Raw genomic sequence first — 16,518 nt, 5'->3', positions numbered from 1 at the left:
AGATGTATAAGAAAAACAGGCACTGCAATTTTAACCACCAGAAATTCTTGGATGACAGGTTATCTAGATCCATTCCAGTCCAGGTTCAGGCCTGGCCACGGGGCTGAGCCTGCCTTGGTTGCTCTGATGGATTACTTTTACAGAGAGTGGGACGGGGGAGTGCAAACTTGCTCCTGCTTCTTGATCTCTCATCAGCTTTTGACCATGGTGTCATCCTGAACCAGGAATAGGAATTGGGAATAGGAATCGGGACCACTGTTTAACAGTGGTTCCAATCCTAGCTTTGGGACCAAATCCAGAGAGCAGCACTATGAGAGTGCTTCTCAGCCCTTTGGTGGCTTCCTTATGGGGTGCTGCAGGGCACTTTCTTGTCTTCACTGCTAGACTAAACATCAGGAAGAACTTTCTCACAGTAAGAGCTGTTTGACAGTGAAACAGAATCATAGAATCATAGAGTTGGAAGAGACCACAAGGGCCATCCAGTCCAACCCCCTGCCAAGCAGGAAACACCATCAAAGCATTCTTGACATATGCCTGTCAAGCCTCTGCTTAAAGACCTCCAAAGAAGGAGACTCCACCACACTCCTTGGCAGCAAATTCCACTGCCGAACAGCTCTTACTGTCAGGAAGTTCTTCCTAATGTTTAGGTGGAATCTTCTTTCTTGTAGTTTGAATCCATTGCTCCGTGTCCGCTTCTCTGGAGCAGCAGAAAACAACCTTTCTCCCTCCTCTATATGACATCCTTTTATATATCTGAGCATGGCTATCATATCACCCCTTAACCTTCCCCTTGGGAGGTTGTGGACTCTCCTTCACTGGTAGTTTTTAAGCAGAGGTTGGATGGCCATCTGTTATGGATATTCTAGTTAAGATTCCTGCATTGCAGGGAGTTGGACTAGATGTCTCTTGGAGGGTCCCTTCCAACTCCATGATTCTAAAATTCTGTAATATCTATATGAAGCCATTGGGAATGGTCATTAGGAGTTTGGTGACAAGGCATTATTGGTACACTGATGACTCAGCTCTATTTCTTCATAACATCTGAATCAGGAGAGGCCATGTTGTCCCTGGGCCAGTGCTTGGATGCAGTGGTGAGATGGATGAGGAAAAACATTCTGAGCTTGAATGCTAGCAAGACGGAGGTACCATGAGTGAGTAGTATCTGAGAAATTGGTCAACTTCCTTCCCTGGATGGGGGTTGTGCTGCTGCTGAAGGAACAGGCTTGCAGTCTGAGGGTGCTTCTGGACCCAGTCATATTGCTGGAGGCTCAGCTAGCCTCAGTGGCTTTAGAAGTGCCTTTTGCCAACTGCATTTGATACTGATAATTGATTAAAAATGTTTTTAAATAGTTGTTTTATTAATAATTCTATTGCTTTATTTTCTTTATAAACTGCTTTGAGGTCCCACCCACCCATCAAGTGCTGCATCACTTTTATGAAACAAACAAATAAGAAAAACATACAGGTGCTTTCTGGGAGTTTTGTCAGACTTGAGCACATTGAACACTTTGAGAATGCAGAAAACCTGATAAACAAGCCATGCAACTGAATGTATTTATGGGCTATTCTTTATGCCCAAAGAACCATATCATTTTCATGACTCAGAAATCTAACATATCAATATGTGTTCTTCCTTCAGCTGTCCCAGTGCACACAGGAAGCAAAATATAGCCAGTAGTAACACCCTAAGCAGTTGTGGAAACATGAACATTAGGAAGTATATTAAAATGTCACTCTTGTAAAGAAAAACAAGATTAGAAACAGACCAACAATTAAGCCCAAATTGCTGTGGGAAAGCTTCTACAAAACTACAAGGTCTGTGAAGAATTGGTGATACTTAGGCCTGTGTGAGTAACACTCCAGAGACTGAATTTTTTTAGACAAACCATATGGTTTAGACCAGATGGTTTTATTTAGGCAGGCAAAATTCACATCTAATGAGGTTCTTTAAACAGGCCTTGTGCACACAGTGTAAAAGGCATGGGTTTGTTTTAATGATGAGAGCAACAGTTGTGAGCTGTTATCTAGCATTTGAAATGTGATTCATTTACGGTATTTTTCAAATTTATGAATCCTGTTTTTTACTGCTGCCACTACCTTTGAAAAGTAGGAGATAATTAAACAAGCCTGTAGTCTGCAGATACGACAAGGCAGAGTCAAGGCACACACAAAGTGAGCGCCAAAAGAAAGAAGGATGGGCAAAAAAGACTTTTCAGGTTTAGATGTTATTTGCAGGAGACATCAAGTAGGGTTGCCATATGTCTGGAATTTCCCGGACATTGCCAGGATTCAGCCTCGGAAACAGTGTCTGGATGGGAAAGCGTTCTAAACATCCAGGAAAATCCGGACGTATGGCAACCCATGTTGGAAGTGTAGATTTTGGCGAATTTCCTTTAAAAATCTTCTTCTTTGAGATCTTGCAGGAAAAAAAGCAGCTCAACAACTTTTGTGTCCAGACTTTCACTTTCTGAAATATGGCAAACCTACATTAAGACATTATCTGACTGGTGTGAGGGCAACTGGGAGCAGCAACAAGCTTACCATTAAGAGAATGTTTGAAGCAGGGTTAATGCAAGGAAGTTGGTTATGCGAAGATTTCATCTATGAAGGAGAAATTCACTTTCTTCTTGGAGATTTATTTATTTACAGAGCAATCCAACGCTCCAGCCCACCATGCTGCAGGGGGTTTGGATGGAGCAGAGGTGCCCCCCTGCCTTGCCAGCCTTAGCCAGGAAACTCTGCTGGTGCATCTACCCAAACAGGCAGGTAGAAGCCCAAACAGGCAGGTGTAAATCCATAGTATCCTGAGCTACCTCTACTGCCATCACTTGGAGGCAAGCAGATCCATAGGAGCTGGCACACTCGCCTGCATTGAGGTCCTGGTCACCTATAGCTGCCAGGCAAGTGTTTAAATTCAAGGCTCATTTATTTACTTATTTTTGACTATCAAATTGAAGAGGGATTTGGTTTCTAATCAGATTGAACTGCTTGTTGTTACGCGTGTACTGTAACAGCACAGCTTACTTGGTTGCATTGGGGGATAGGTAGACACCAAAAAGAGCCTATTTGCAGAAAGCAAAGGAAAGCAGCTGTAAATTCTTAATAGGCTAAGCAATCCTGATTTATGGCCACCATATCATATGTGAAGCAGAGTGTACTAGAGACTGGTCTAATAATGAATCCCATTAATTAGAAACCAATTAAAATGCCAAGATAAACATTACATTTGGTGCTACAAGAACAGTACATGCGAGAGGCATGCTTGAATTATGCAGAAATAAATGTCTGTAGAAACCTGGGTGGTTTTGTTTTATTTTGCCTTTAAATCAAGCCATTTGTGAAACTGGCAGCAACAGCAGCAATTTGTGTGTGTGTGTGTGTGTGTTATATTGGTAGTGTTGATACTATGATTATTATTTTGAGAGTGTCTATATTAACTGAATGCTAGACATAAATCAGAGTTCTAGGATAAAAAAACCCTTCAATTTAAGATTATATTTAAGTCTTGTAAATCACTCATGCATCAAAAAGCACTAATTTAAGGCCTCTGCATTAACTTTCAACCTGTGTGAAGGCAAGCAGTTACAGTCACTATTAAGTCTTGCATATTGTGCTCGCTTACAAGTTAAGCCTCACGCACCCACATGTTTCTGCTCTTCCCCTGAGCTCTAGGGAAATATTGAAGCCAGGGTCCGTGCTATATATTTAGTGCTTGTATATTCTGAACTTTAAAATCATACAATCCATCATTTGGAAAACTTATCTTAAAACTATTAGGCCCAATCTCATGCATATTTAATCAGAAATTGCATCAGAATTTTTTTTCTGTTCATACATCGGATTTGAAGTACCAAGAGGATATGTAAATATGTACGCATATGCAAAAAGATAGAGGGAGCTTCTGGGAACTTGGGGCACCCCCCCCCTGAAATTGTTTTTCTTTCAAATATTCCATTTAACCCTACTTAGAATAAACTGTGACAAAGTATGGATGTATATGATGTACATGTCTTTGTTTTTCAAAGTCAAATAAGGCTTTCTTTTCATATTCTAAAGGTTAATATTAATTCGTCCTTTTAGCTTATTACAGCTTTTCAAACAATTTTCCCTTATTCTGTATCAAATTAAAGGCTGGGAATGCTATTTAGTGGGTTTTTTTTTTTTGCAGTTACCACAACTCCTTGCCATGCAAACAGCATTGCACTGTCAGGGCTGTCAGATGAAGAGATAAACATATTTAGCAACAGTGGCTTCCTGCCACCATCTTTAGTCAGCACGAAAAAGAAACCATTAAAGGATGAGCTGTTCCTAAAGTGGTGATGGGAAGTTGTGGTCTCTTGGGAACACATCAGCAAGGACCCTGAAAGGAGGACAAAACACTTGGCTGCATCACATGTAATGAAATGCTTTTAAAAACCATTTCCAGCTTGCTGATGTACATTGCTCATGAATCTCAACAAAGTACACACTCTTGGTTAAGTAATGCTTGCAGAAACATTAGCAGAAAATTAAAAGGCAGCAATGAAGCTGTTGGCATCTCTGTTGACCTTTCGGAAGGCTGGGGGCATCCAGAGAGCATCCAGAGCACTAGCCAAACTCCGGCATGTATATCTTCCAGAACAGGAGTGGTCAGCTGTGTTGTCTGTCAAGGACTGCATTTTTTTCGGGGCTCATCTGTTCAGGGTACAGGCCAGAGGCGGGTGGAGACAGAGGCAATGATCCGCAGAGGCAGAGACCAGGAGTGACTTGTCCAGGGGAGCCACTGCTACTTACTGGGAGAGGGAAGTGGCGGTGAGGTCAGGGCTTTACAGACAGCACAGATGCGTCCTCCACCACCTCGCTTCTCCCCATCCTAGTAAGCAGTAGTGACTCTCCTGCTGGGAAGCTGTTGCTCTGCTCCCACCCCACTGGATCCTGCCAGAGACAAAGTGTTCTGAAATAAGAAATTCAGAATGAAAGAGCACCCTGCTTCAATTGTCGCCATGGATACCTCCATTTAGAATTCCCAATCTTACAATCTTGCGCAGGAGGAATAAGCCTCAGTGAGTTTAAGGTTACTTTCAAATATACTGATGGTGTGGGTTTTTCGAAGTACAGCATTCCAGTACAGCAATGTTCAAGTGTGTCTGGGGGAGTTGAGAATCACTGCTGAGAAGGACTACACCGACCCACCTTACCTCATTCATTGGAGCAGGAGGTGGAGGAGGGCAGTTGTAACCACTGAAGGATGTCATACTTCCGGGATTTGGAATGAAGAAGAAGCAAGGTGTGGAGAGCAGGAAGGTAGTGCAGAGTCAAATCACACAGGATTCAGCAAGAGGACAAGTGCAAGATCCAAGGCAGGGGGATACTAAGTGTGGAAAATAAACTGGGAAGGAATTCTTTTTAACTATTTGCAAACCACATTGGAATTGATAAAATGAAGAGTGGCCTATAAATACCTTAAATAAATACTTTGGGGCAGAAAGGAAGGGGGTGAATCAGAACAGGAGTATTTTGTCTTTAAACAATTTAAGACTAATGCTGCAATACCACACATACTTGGGAGCAAGCCCCATTCTACTCATGCATAGGACTGAGCAGAGAAGAATCTTTATGTGGCAATTATGAATGAAAAAGGCCCAGAAAGCAAAGTAAAAAAACTGGTTTGGATTATGATGTCATGGACTGAGCAAGGAAATTGTAGCTTTGACCGCGAGGTAACTGTAACAACAAGCCTTGAATAGTTCGTTTTCACAAATAGCTGCTGTTTGATCCATAACGTCTATTCCAGTCTTTGAGCTCTGGATTCAGCTCTTGAGCTGCAATTCCCAGATCTGGCACCAGAGGGCCATTGAATGCTGAGTAAAGAAGCAAACTAACCCACTAGAAAATGTCTTCTGTTTTATTCGTGGCGCTTTGAAGTAACGCTTGAAGATTCAGTGACAATATTTGTAATAAAGTTAAGTGGGTACAGCTGATTAAAAGCAATGGGGCGATTTTATAGAAAGGAGAATACTTCACTTCAATGTAAACACTCTCCCACCAGGGTCCCCTGTTTTCCAGTGGTCAGTTCAACACTTGGAATTTTGCCGAAGGTATCTGAAGAAAGCCGTGAAGGTATTTGTCAACTCCAGTGTTCTCCAGGCTTTGCCAGAGACACCAGACAGGTCATCCTTCTCCGCAGATAAGCACGTTGCCCTGACTCAAGGCCTTGCAGGGTTTACCCAAAGCATTGTCTGACTCCCACTCCCTTGATACAGAATGCCCAGTCCAGAATTAGTGCTGTCAAAACTAAATTGTCCAGATCTCCACTCCTGCCTCTTTTACTCCCTTGCTTTTCACGGTTTTCATGACTGGCTTAGTTGCTAAGCCCTACTGGGTTTCCCCCAGAACTGTAGCAATAAAGAGTGTTCCTGGGGGAAAGAAAGTGCCTTTCCTTCTAGCTGTAGTTCAGTAGGAGAGCCAAAGGGCTGTAGCCCAGTGGTAGAACATCTCCTTTGCTTGCAGAGAGCCCTAGGTTCAATACGCAGCATCTCTAGATAGGGCTGTGAATGCCCCCCCCCTCCGCCTGAAATATGAGAGGGCTGCTGCCGGTCAGTGTAGCCAGTGCTGAGCTAGACAGAGCAATACTGTGATTCATATAAAGCAGCTATCCCACGTTACATAAACCAGGGATTGGGAACTTCAGGCCTGGGGACCAAGTGCAACTCTCCAGCTCTCTCTGTACGAGCCTTGGGACTCTTTCTCCAGTCCACATCTTGGCCTAACCCCTCACTGACCCTACTTCATACCTCTCACCAGTGCTTTTTCTTGGCTGCAATCTGTTCTTGACCCGTTGGTTGTCTGGTTGGTGTGAGTAGGTATAGAAACTAGCCCACTGTACAAAGTTTAAATTTACATTATTGATTTTGCCCACTGTTTCACCTCTGGTGTGCAGCCCCCAGAAGGATGCCCAGGTGAGAATGTGGCCCCCAATACACAGCACACATGTAAAGCAGGTTCTCCGCCCCACCCCCACCCCAAATCCTGGGAATCGTGGTTTGTTAAGGGTACCTCTGTGAGGAGCAAATGGCAGTTCCCTGGATTCCTTGTGGGGCTGCTTTAAATATATTTTAATTGTAAGGTTTATACATATGGTATATACATACCCTAAGTTTTTTAAAAAATCTAAAACTGGGATAGCTCAGTTGGTAGAGCATGAGACTCTTAATCTTGGGGTTGTGGGTTCGAGTCCCATGCTAGGCAAAAGATTCCTGCATTGCAGGGAGTTGAACTATATGACTCTCACGGTCCCTTCCATATCTATTCTTCTATGAAAAGATTCCACACCCCTGACTTGAACCTTCTGTGACTTAAACCAGGAGTCCAGGGCATCAAGTAACTGACTGAGACAGAGAGAATCATATATACAGATGGAGCCAGGATACTGTGCACGAGAACTTAGCTCCTGTTCTTGGGACTTGGATCTTCTTAAGCCAGGGCCTGCTATAAAACACTCAGATCCACTGCATTCCTTCAGGTAAAGCAGCTTGTTGGCAATATGCCAGTCTTTACCTCTGCACCTGCATGTTCCAGATATTTGAAATAATCTGGACGTAGGCATCTGGACCCAGGTGGCGCTGTGGTTAAACCACTCAGCCTAGGGCTTGCTGATCAGAAGGTCAGCGGTTCGAATCCCTGTGACGGGGTGAGCTCCCGTTGCTCGGTCCCAGCTCCTGCCAACCTAGCAGTTCGAAAGCACCTCAAAATGCAAGTAGATAAATAGGAACCGCTACAGCGGGAAGGTAAACGGCGTTTCCATGTGCTGGTTTGCCAGAAGCGGCTTTGTCATGCTGGCCACATGACCTGGAAGCTATACGCCGGCTCCCTCGGCCAATAATGCGAGATGAGCGCGCAACCCCAGAGTCGGTCACGACTGGACCTAATGGTCAGGGGTCCCTTTACCTTTTAGGCATCTAATATATATCTTGTCTAGCCATACTTCATTATTCCTGCAATTGCTTTTGCACACACACCCCAAGTTGTCCTTATATATCACAGCGCTCCTGTTTATCCAGACTCCTAATTACCTGAGCGGTTTGCATACAATGTTTGCTAGTCAGATCATAACCATAAATCCAACATTACTTCTGCTTTTAGACATACTCCTTAAATATATATATATATATCTTCATTTCAGACGACGGCAAAAATCCTTGATAAAGCAGCGGCAGATACTGGGGGAGCAGGTTGGTGGATCGGAGGCAAGCTGATTTATTTGCATATGTAAGAAAATCCCAATTTAACTTACTGCCTATAAAAAGAAACAATCTTCTGAACTCCAAATAAGCAGCATCTGGGAAGGTCAAGGAATTCATCCTCCGAGAACTCCTCTGTCAAGCATGCCAACAATAAACGGAGAGGAGTTGCCATGGCACCAACACAAAGGGAACATAAATTGGCAAGAAGTGACTAAGGCTGGCTATCGCCGTATAAGGTATTTGGGAAAAGGCATTACTTTGCTACTTGGTATTGATTATAACCAAGATCTCTTTCCCTGTCCGCCCGTTCCTCTCCCCCTATTAATCTTTACAACTCACATATATTTATTTGTCTAAGAAAGGGGTTGTTCCCAATCTGCGTGCCAAAGCGAGGGCATGGTAATTAACTACTGCAGCAAGATGTGCACGTACAGCAGCTTAGTCCAGTGGTTATCTACCCTATTCAAACAATCTGATAGGCCGCAGGGATACTGCAGGACTCCAGTAGCTTACCAGCATACTTTACCTTTTATAGTCACAGCGTTACTGGACTCCATTGGAGGAGTCATGGAAGAAACTTGCGTTGAAACCTGGTAGCCCCACCATCCCCTATAGCTTTAACAGCCCTTCTGCTTCTCATGCCTCAATGGTATCTCCTTTCCCCCACCCCGTAGAACTCTTGCAAAGAGGGTGAAAAGTGGGTGTGCTGTTGCCTTTTAACTTAAAAGCATTGCCTCCTTCCCTGTAACTAGTGGTTTTCTTCTCAAACTTCCTGCCCTCGGAACCATCACAAATCACTGTTTGCCTATTGAGTCACTTCAATGCTGCAAAGATGATAATTCCAGGGTGGGTTTGGGTTTGGGAGTTCTTTTTAAAAATGTGTTATGAAGTTAAAATCACAATCCGATAAGAAATACGAAATTTAAAAAAAGGGGAAAAAGAAAAGGAAGGGAAACAGTTAAAAAAAAACCCAAGCTTCACAGCCATTTACCTCATAAAATACATTCTCAAGGGACTGCACAATGAATTAGATGTTACAACAAAAACTGACCTGATATAGGAAGAATACAAAACAAATGTTATGAATACCAAATAAAGCCATATTTCATCAGGACTTGCTATCCCTGTGATTTTTGCTACCAAATGGAGGCAAAATCCATAGAAGTAGCTGCCCCTCTGAGATTCCCTTAATTTATAAATCAGTTTCACAGAACTGAGAATAACCATTAATTTACCATTGAACCAATTATTTAAAGAAAAACCCAAGACTATTTCCAGCCCTTTGATGTGGTCAAACAAGCAGCTACTAATAGAAAAATTATAAGCAGTTTACATATGAAGTCTATTTGACTCATCAGTATTGATAGAAGTCACAGTTTGGGGTTTAAAGGCACCAGTACACCCATTATGTAAGAAATTGCCTTCATTAGCTCTTCCCAAACTTTGTGCATGTTTGCAAGACTACCTCAAGTGCCAATAGATTTGGGGCTTCTTTTACACTGAATGACACTCAAGGCTCTGGGGTTTTTCCCTTCCTAAGAGTGTGCCAACCTATAACCTAACATTCCCCTGGATCTGAGCATCTCTGGAGATGTTTCATAATGAAGCAGTGCTTGCCTTTCAGGGACATTTGTCTACCCTAAATGTTATCACTGAAGAACCCCAATAAACTTCTTAGGAATACAGTTTGAGAACCTCTGAAAAATCTGAACACCCAACTCCCTCTCAATCCAAATATGTTTTGGTTACATCCATGGGGCACATGGAGAAATCATCATATAGAAAGACAGAGATCCTGCTACTGATAATCTGGGATGTAGTTCAAACTTTTGCAGCAGAAAAGGAAGGTGACTAGCCAGACAGGCCATTTTCAAGAAATGTAAATTATCTTGCAGGCTTCTAAGCTCTCAGTTTGTCCACCATTCTCTGAGGGTACCCTTCCTTTGACATCTGGGGAAGGGGCAGAAAGTATAATGCTTATTTCTATTCTCTCTGCTTCTGTACAATGCCCAAAATGAAACATCTCCTCAGCTGTGAGATATGTGTGCATGCTTCTGATGTAGAAATAGCTGGTGCATCTTAGTGCAAGGGAAGCTGGCTGTACCATCTCCAGTTCAGATATGATAAAGAATAATAGAGAGCAGGAAGTTTAAGTCAGCCACACTTCCTGTTCCCCAGCATCTTGAATGTCGAAAAAAAATACCGTTGCTGATTTTTCATCCGTAATGATTTTGTTCTTTAATAAATCTTTCTTTCTTTTTCAGTGCACTGCCTATGTAACAATTCTATTTTTTTTTTAACATACTTTTTATTAATTTTACAAAATACAAAAAAACAAAAAAACGGTACATACTTAAACCTACCCACCCACATGGGTCCTCCCCTGCCACAGAAGTATCCCATGTTTGTGAACAGTCAGAAATGGTCCATTTTATGCTTGGATTTCTGTCCTCCTCCCCCTCCCCTGACCCCAAAGCCCCCCCCTGCCACCAGGGAGCTCCAGCAAACCAGGGCAGTACGCAGGAGGACATCCATCCAACCATCTATTGTTATACCAAAAAAAGAGAAAAATAGAAATAGGAAAAAAAGGGGAAAAAGAAAGGGCGAAAAAAACAGAAAAAGAAAAAAACAATACAAAACAGAAAAATTTTTCTTGCATTCATAGTTGAAAAACCATATTTTATGGGCTTCCCCTCCCCCCCTTCCCCGGTTTTCATCCCTTTTTTATCATCTGCAACAGTTTCTTACTTTATAAAAATACACCTTTGTATCTTATACAACTTATAAATCAATTGTTAACATTTTCATCTAATATTCAAATCACTGAAAATTCAAACTCCCATTTTCTCTTCCCGTGCCTAATTTTTTTTTTCTCCCTCTATAAGCCTCCATATTTTCACATTTTCCAAAATCCATTCACTTTTAAAACTATAACTATTCTCAATTTAACCTTACATCCCCGATTACCGGCTCCACCCCCCCCAATCCAGCAAATTCCAAAATCAGCAGACCAGTTATAAACCTGTTAATCCATCCTTATAATCACAACATCACTTTCCCTTCACCCCACCCCCTGTTTACAGTCTCTTGCCATCCAGGCCACCATACAGGACCCCTGAATTTCTTCTCTTCTCTGCATATTTTTTCCTTCTTCCCTGTGGGCGTTCTGGAGTTCCAATAATACCAATCGTGCCCCCCTCAAAGGCAGGGCACTCCATCCAACTTTTTGTAGAGTAGAGTCATCATTTTTTTCATGGTGTGTTTCATTTTGTGTTGAATCATCACAGTCCTCATCTTCATCTTTTCCTTCCCCATCATTGTCATTCTCACATTCCTCTTTTTCAGTGTCAAAAGCTTCATCTCCTAGAAAATCATATTCCGCCATCACCTCCTGAAATTTCTGCTGTAACTCCTGTCGTCGTGTCTCCTCTTGACATAACTCTATTCTTGTTTCCCACATTAAGGTCAAAACAGACCGCTGGAACTCAGGGGAACACTTTTTTGTTGACATATTTCAGTCCTGCCAAGGTCAAAACTTATCACGTGGGGTGGAATATGATCACAGTTTATTTTCTCGACTCCATTTTAACAAGCTGGCTGCATTCTTCAAGTCTTGTTAACAATAAAGTTCGAACTCACATTTCACAAGCACTTAAGCCAAAAAAGAAATTCCACAAAGTCCAGAAATACAAAGTGAAGTAAAAATTGACTTATAAATCCTGATCAACTCACTGGATTGCCTGGGCTGCCGGCTCCCGAGGGAAAGAAAGGTTTTTCTTAGGCTTTACCTCATTGCTGCAGGGCAGTCATAAACCACAGTCTCTCTCCCCTTTTCACCCTGCATCAAAGGGGATATTCTCTTTGATGCCTTTGAGGGATCCTTTTGAATTACAAATCTTCTGTTTATGGCTTCGGGTTTCTATTTACTGTCTCTTTGTTGCCGTGGGGGGGGGGTGGCTTCCTCTTTTCTCCCCTCTCTCCCAGACCAAATTGTTTTATAATCCAAATCGTGAGGTTACTTACAGTCTTTTCCAATCGTTTTATTTTCGGAAGAATCCAGCGCTCTCCGCCTTCGGCTTGAAGCTTCTCCCTGCTAGAATAACGTTGCCGCTCAAAATGGCCCCCGCGACTTCTACCCTCCTCGCTCCGGAGCTCTTATTAGAGCTAACCGAAGAGTTGGGGAGTCCGGATTGGGTCTGTGCCGAGCAAATTGCCCTCGGGACGCCCTTCCCGAGGTTCTAAGGGGCGCAGCGTTGCTCTCGCTGCCCTCCCCACTCCTAGCAGAGACGGGCCGTCTCGGAGACGAGACGAAACCCCGCCGATCGACGCTGGCGCTGAACCCGGAAGCGTGCACTGCCTATGTAACAATTCTAGAACCCTTTTAAGGCTTTGTAATAGTTGCTCATAGCCCTAGAAGCTGTCAGAATTGTACACGTGACACGCACACCTTTCTAGATGAATATAGCCAATGAATCAGCACATACCCCTTTGGTCACCCTGCTGCCCATAATGTATATTTCTCAAGCTAATCAAGAAGTTGCTTTTGAGTAGCTTTCATTTTGCCTCTTGCTAGAGAAGAAAAACTATACACGATACAGCAGGGAACATGTTATTCCTCTGAAACAGACACAGCTGCGTGGGCAGAGCAGCCTCTTAACAGCGAGGATTTTGTAGGCATTAAGAGCCTGCAGAAAAAGATTTGCAACCTTAGTGGAAGAGGAAATGATACATCCATCAGCTGTTTATTATTTACAAGGGAGCTAAAGGCTTTGGTTAGCCCAGCTGGTGGCTGCACTAAGATGTGCATTTGGAAAAAGGGGAAATGAGGTTTAGTTTTAAGGGGAGATGTAGTGGACAAATGTGGGTCACCTGTCTCCCTCTCAGTCCATCCATCCATCCATCCACTCTGAGCTTGCTCACATTTTTATACATTATTATGTAATGATTGCAGGGCGTTTTCTGTCACACTGGTGTTGGGAGCAACAGATAACATACCTTTCTCATCATCATTACGGCCAGTTAGTTTTGCCATTGTTCTACTGGCTATTTGTTATTTATTCTATATCAGGGTTTCTCAACCTTGGGTCTCCAGCTGTTTTTGAACTACAATTCCCATCATCCCTGACCACTGATCCTGCTGGTTAGGGATGATGGGAGTTGTAGTCCAAAACAGCTGGACAGCCAAGGTTGGAAAACACTGTTCTATATGATTTATGTTGTGATTGTGATGTTCTATTATTGTTTGTGAGCTGCTTCGTGATTTGTGTGAATGAAAAGTGGCATAATATAATATTATGAGTGCATACGGAAATGGCTATGCAATGACTGCAAATGCCCTTGCCCAGGTGTATGCCCAGCTCCCCTTCTTATCATTCTCTCCATGGATGAGGGAAACATTTAGAAGGATATTGGCTGTGATCTCCATCCTGCTCTGTGGAAGGGCAAAGCAATGAAGATGGTATAAGACATCTTGCTGTCAATTCTAAGTCAGATCATTTGTCGAATGAGTCAAATATTGTCAACAGTGACTGACAGGGTTTCAGTCTGGGTCTTTCCCCACCTTTCCAGGAAATGCTAGGGACTGAACCAGGAACCCCATGCAACGCAAGTGCTCTATCACTATGCAATGTCACACAGGAGTCTCCCTGATGTTATTTGTAGCACTGTGACAGCAAATGCCTATGAGACAATACAGATGAGCAATCACATGTAAATTCTGGTTCATCTTAAATTCACACTGAAGGCAAATTTAGATTACTTTAAAATCAGTTTAAGCATATGGCTTTTGCCCTCTTGTTGCTGGAGCTCAATCTACTGTCCGTAGACAACTGAACGGTCATCTCTTCATAGACCTATAAATATGTGGCTTGATTACATGACTCAGCTAAGCAGGCAAAAGGTCTTCCTGACGAATAACATGATGTTGCATTTATGATTAAAGTTGAGCAATGAAATGTTATAGTAAATAAACAATGGTCCATTACAACAGGGTGCTGTTGCTCACTGTGTTGTTTCTTTGCTTACACATGTGCTTGTGTTACACCCTGAAGGAATCAGGAACTTTTTACAAAATCAAACATTGTTTTTTTTAGGGTACAGAGCAAGCAAAGAAATTCATACTAAATGTAGCAGAACTGGGCTTATTCCGCCCCGCCCCCCAGAGGAAGCAAAATTAAAGGATGTGATGTTGGAGCAAGGGGCAAGCAGAACAGCAGGAGGGGCAGAGGAATATACAGTGGTACCTTTGGTTAAGAACTTAATTTGTTCCAGAGGTCCGTTCTTAACCTGGAAGTGTTCTTAACCTGAAGCACCACTTTAGCTAATGGGGCCTGCTGCCGCCGCCACGCCACTGGAGCATGATTTCTGTTCTCATCCTGAAGCAAAGTTCTTAACCTGAGGTACTATTTCTGGGTTAGCAGAGTCTGTAACCTGAAGTGTTTGTAACCTGAAGCATTTGTAACCCGAGGTAACACTGTATTGGGAATGATGAGATCTACATAGTTGCTCAAAGTAAAAAATAACCGCAGTCAAACTTGAAAGATACAGACGACTTGCTACAAGATGAGCAAGGGCATTACTTACAAAAAAAAAAATTAAGTCATGTAGATCTCACCTTCAAGTTATGCCCACTTCTTCTTCTTTGGCAATCACTCGTAGCCGAGTAAGATTGTCTTCCATGAACATGGTTTTAACAGTAAGTCTGTAAGCGACTATGGAAGCCAATTCTGGATCCACACGTCCTTCCACAGTAGGGACATATGTTTCCAGATGGGAGTTGATCATAGTGAGGGTTTCCCAAGCATGCCTTCCTCTTAGCATGTTTCTCCCTTTCGTCCTGAGTTCAAGCGTCTTCAAAGTCCATGACACCTTTGGTAAAGGCTGTTCTCCAGTATTGCTAGGAGCACAATGTTTGCATGGGAAGGAAAATGGTTGGAGGTGGTGTCACGGCAGGAAAGAAATAGCACTCAAAGATCCATTGAGGGCCAGAGTGCTGGGCTAAGGTTCAAATCCTCACTCGGCTTTGAAGCTTGCTGGGTGACCTTGGGGCAGTCACTGCCTCGCAGCCTAACCCTCACAAGGTTGTTGTGGGGATTAAATGAGGAGGGGTAAATCATGTACACCACACTGAGTTTCCTGAAATGGCAGAGGTATAAACATGTCCATTAGAGTCAACAGTGAGCTCCTAATAAATTTCCCTTCCCAACCACATCAGACTGGCTTGGTGAGACTGGCTTAACAGGATGAGTTGGAATCGAGGCACCTCCACATTTTGGAGGCAAGAGTTGTGGTTGCCAGGGTGTCTGAAGTCACATCCACACCATACATGTAAAGGGCATTTAAACCACATGGCTCCCACTGCCAAAGAATCCTGGGAACTGAAGTTTACACACAGCTACAATTCCCAGCACCCTAAACAAACTATAGTTCACAAGATTCTTGGGATGGGGGCATGCGCTTTAGATGTGTCTTAAATAAATGTTAGTTGGTTAGTTTATTGCAGGTCCAATCACAGCAAGACACACACACAGGGGGGGGGGCAGTGGCTAAATGTAAGATGTGATTAATCTACTCAAGCAGACAACGATCTGGATTAAAAATAGCCACAACTTTATTGATTACAGATATAGGTGAATTTTTGGTTCAGTTATTGGGTTTATAACTGTTCCAGTCCCCCCCTAAACAAAATAATTATTATTTAATTTTTAAAAGGTAAGGGAACTCTGTTCCCCTGAGTTCCTGCTAAAAAAAACCCACAACAACCCTGGGTATGGCCTTGTATGAATGTGCATTTACTTTATTTCCGTGGCCATCTAAAAATAGGTGTTGGGGAGGAGTGGAAGGATGTGCCCAGAGCTTTCCCCACATACCTGCCAGTCTGATGAGCCATCACCTACTCCTGTAGGAGGGTAGCCCAATGATCCAGCATCTCTCTAGTTGCTATAGAAACCATTTTAGGGTGATAATAAGCCTTCTAACTGCCACACTCAGCCCATCTGTTTCCTACAAAGTGCCGTTTTCGGCAGCTCTTGAAAGGAAATGATGGAGTGAGCTCTAAACACACCAGTAGCTAAAGCCCCCAGGAAGCCTATAAAGTCAAAGGAAGACACTTGAAAACTTCTAGTCACAAGTGGGCAGGGGGAAGTCAAAGCAGGCAGCAGGAATCACGTGATCATCTCAGGAAGTTACCTCGATTTCTCCCCTGTGAGTTGCTGGGAGATGTACACAGAATATGTGTTTTTAGGGCTACAAGCTTGTCCTTGCACTTGACTAAACATCTAAAGCTCAAGTTGATTCA

The sequence above is a fragment of the Zootoca vivipara genome, chromosome 9, assembly GCF_965207765.1.
Source record: "Zootoca vivipara chromosome 9, rZooViv2.hap1.1, whole genome shotgun sequence".
NCBI classification, from domain to species: domain Eukaryota; kingdom Metazoa; phylum Chordata; class Lepidosauria; order Squamata; family Lacertidae; genus Zootoca; species Zootoca vivipara.
This window is presented reverse-complemented; position numbering follows the sequence as displayed.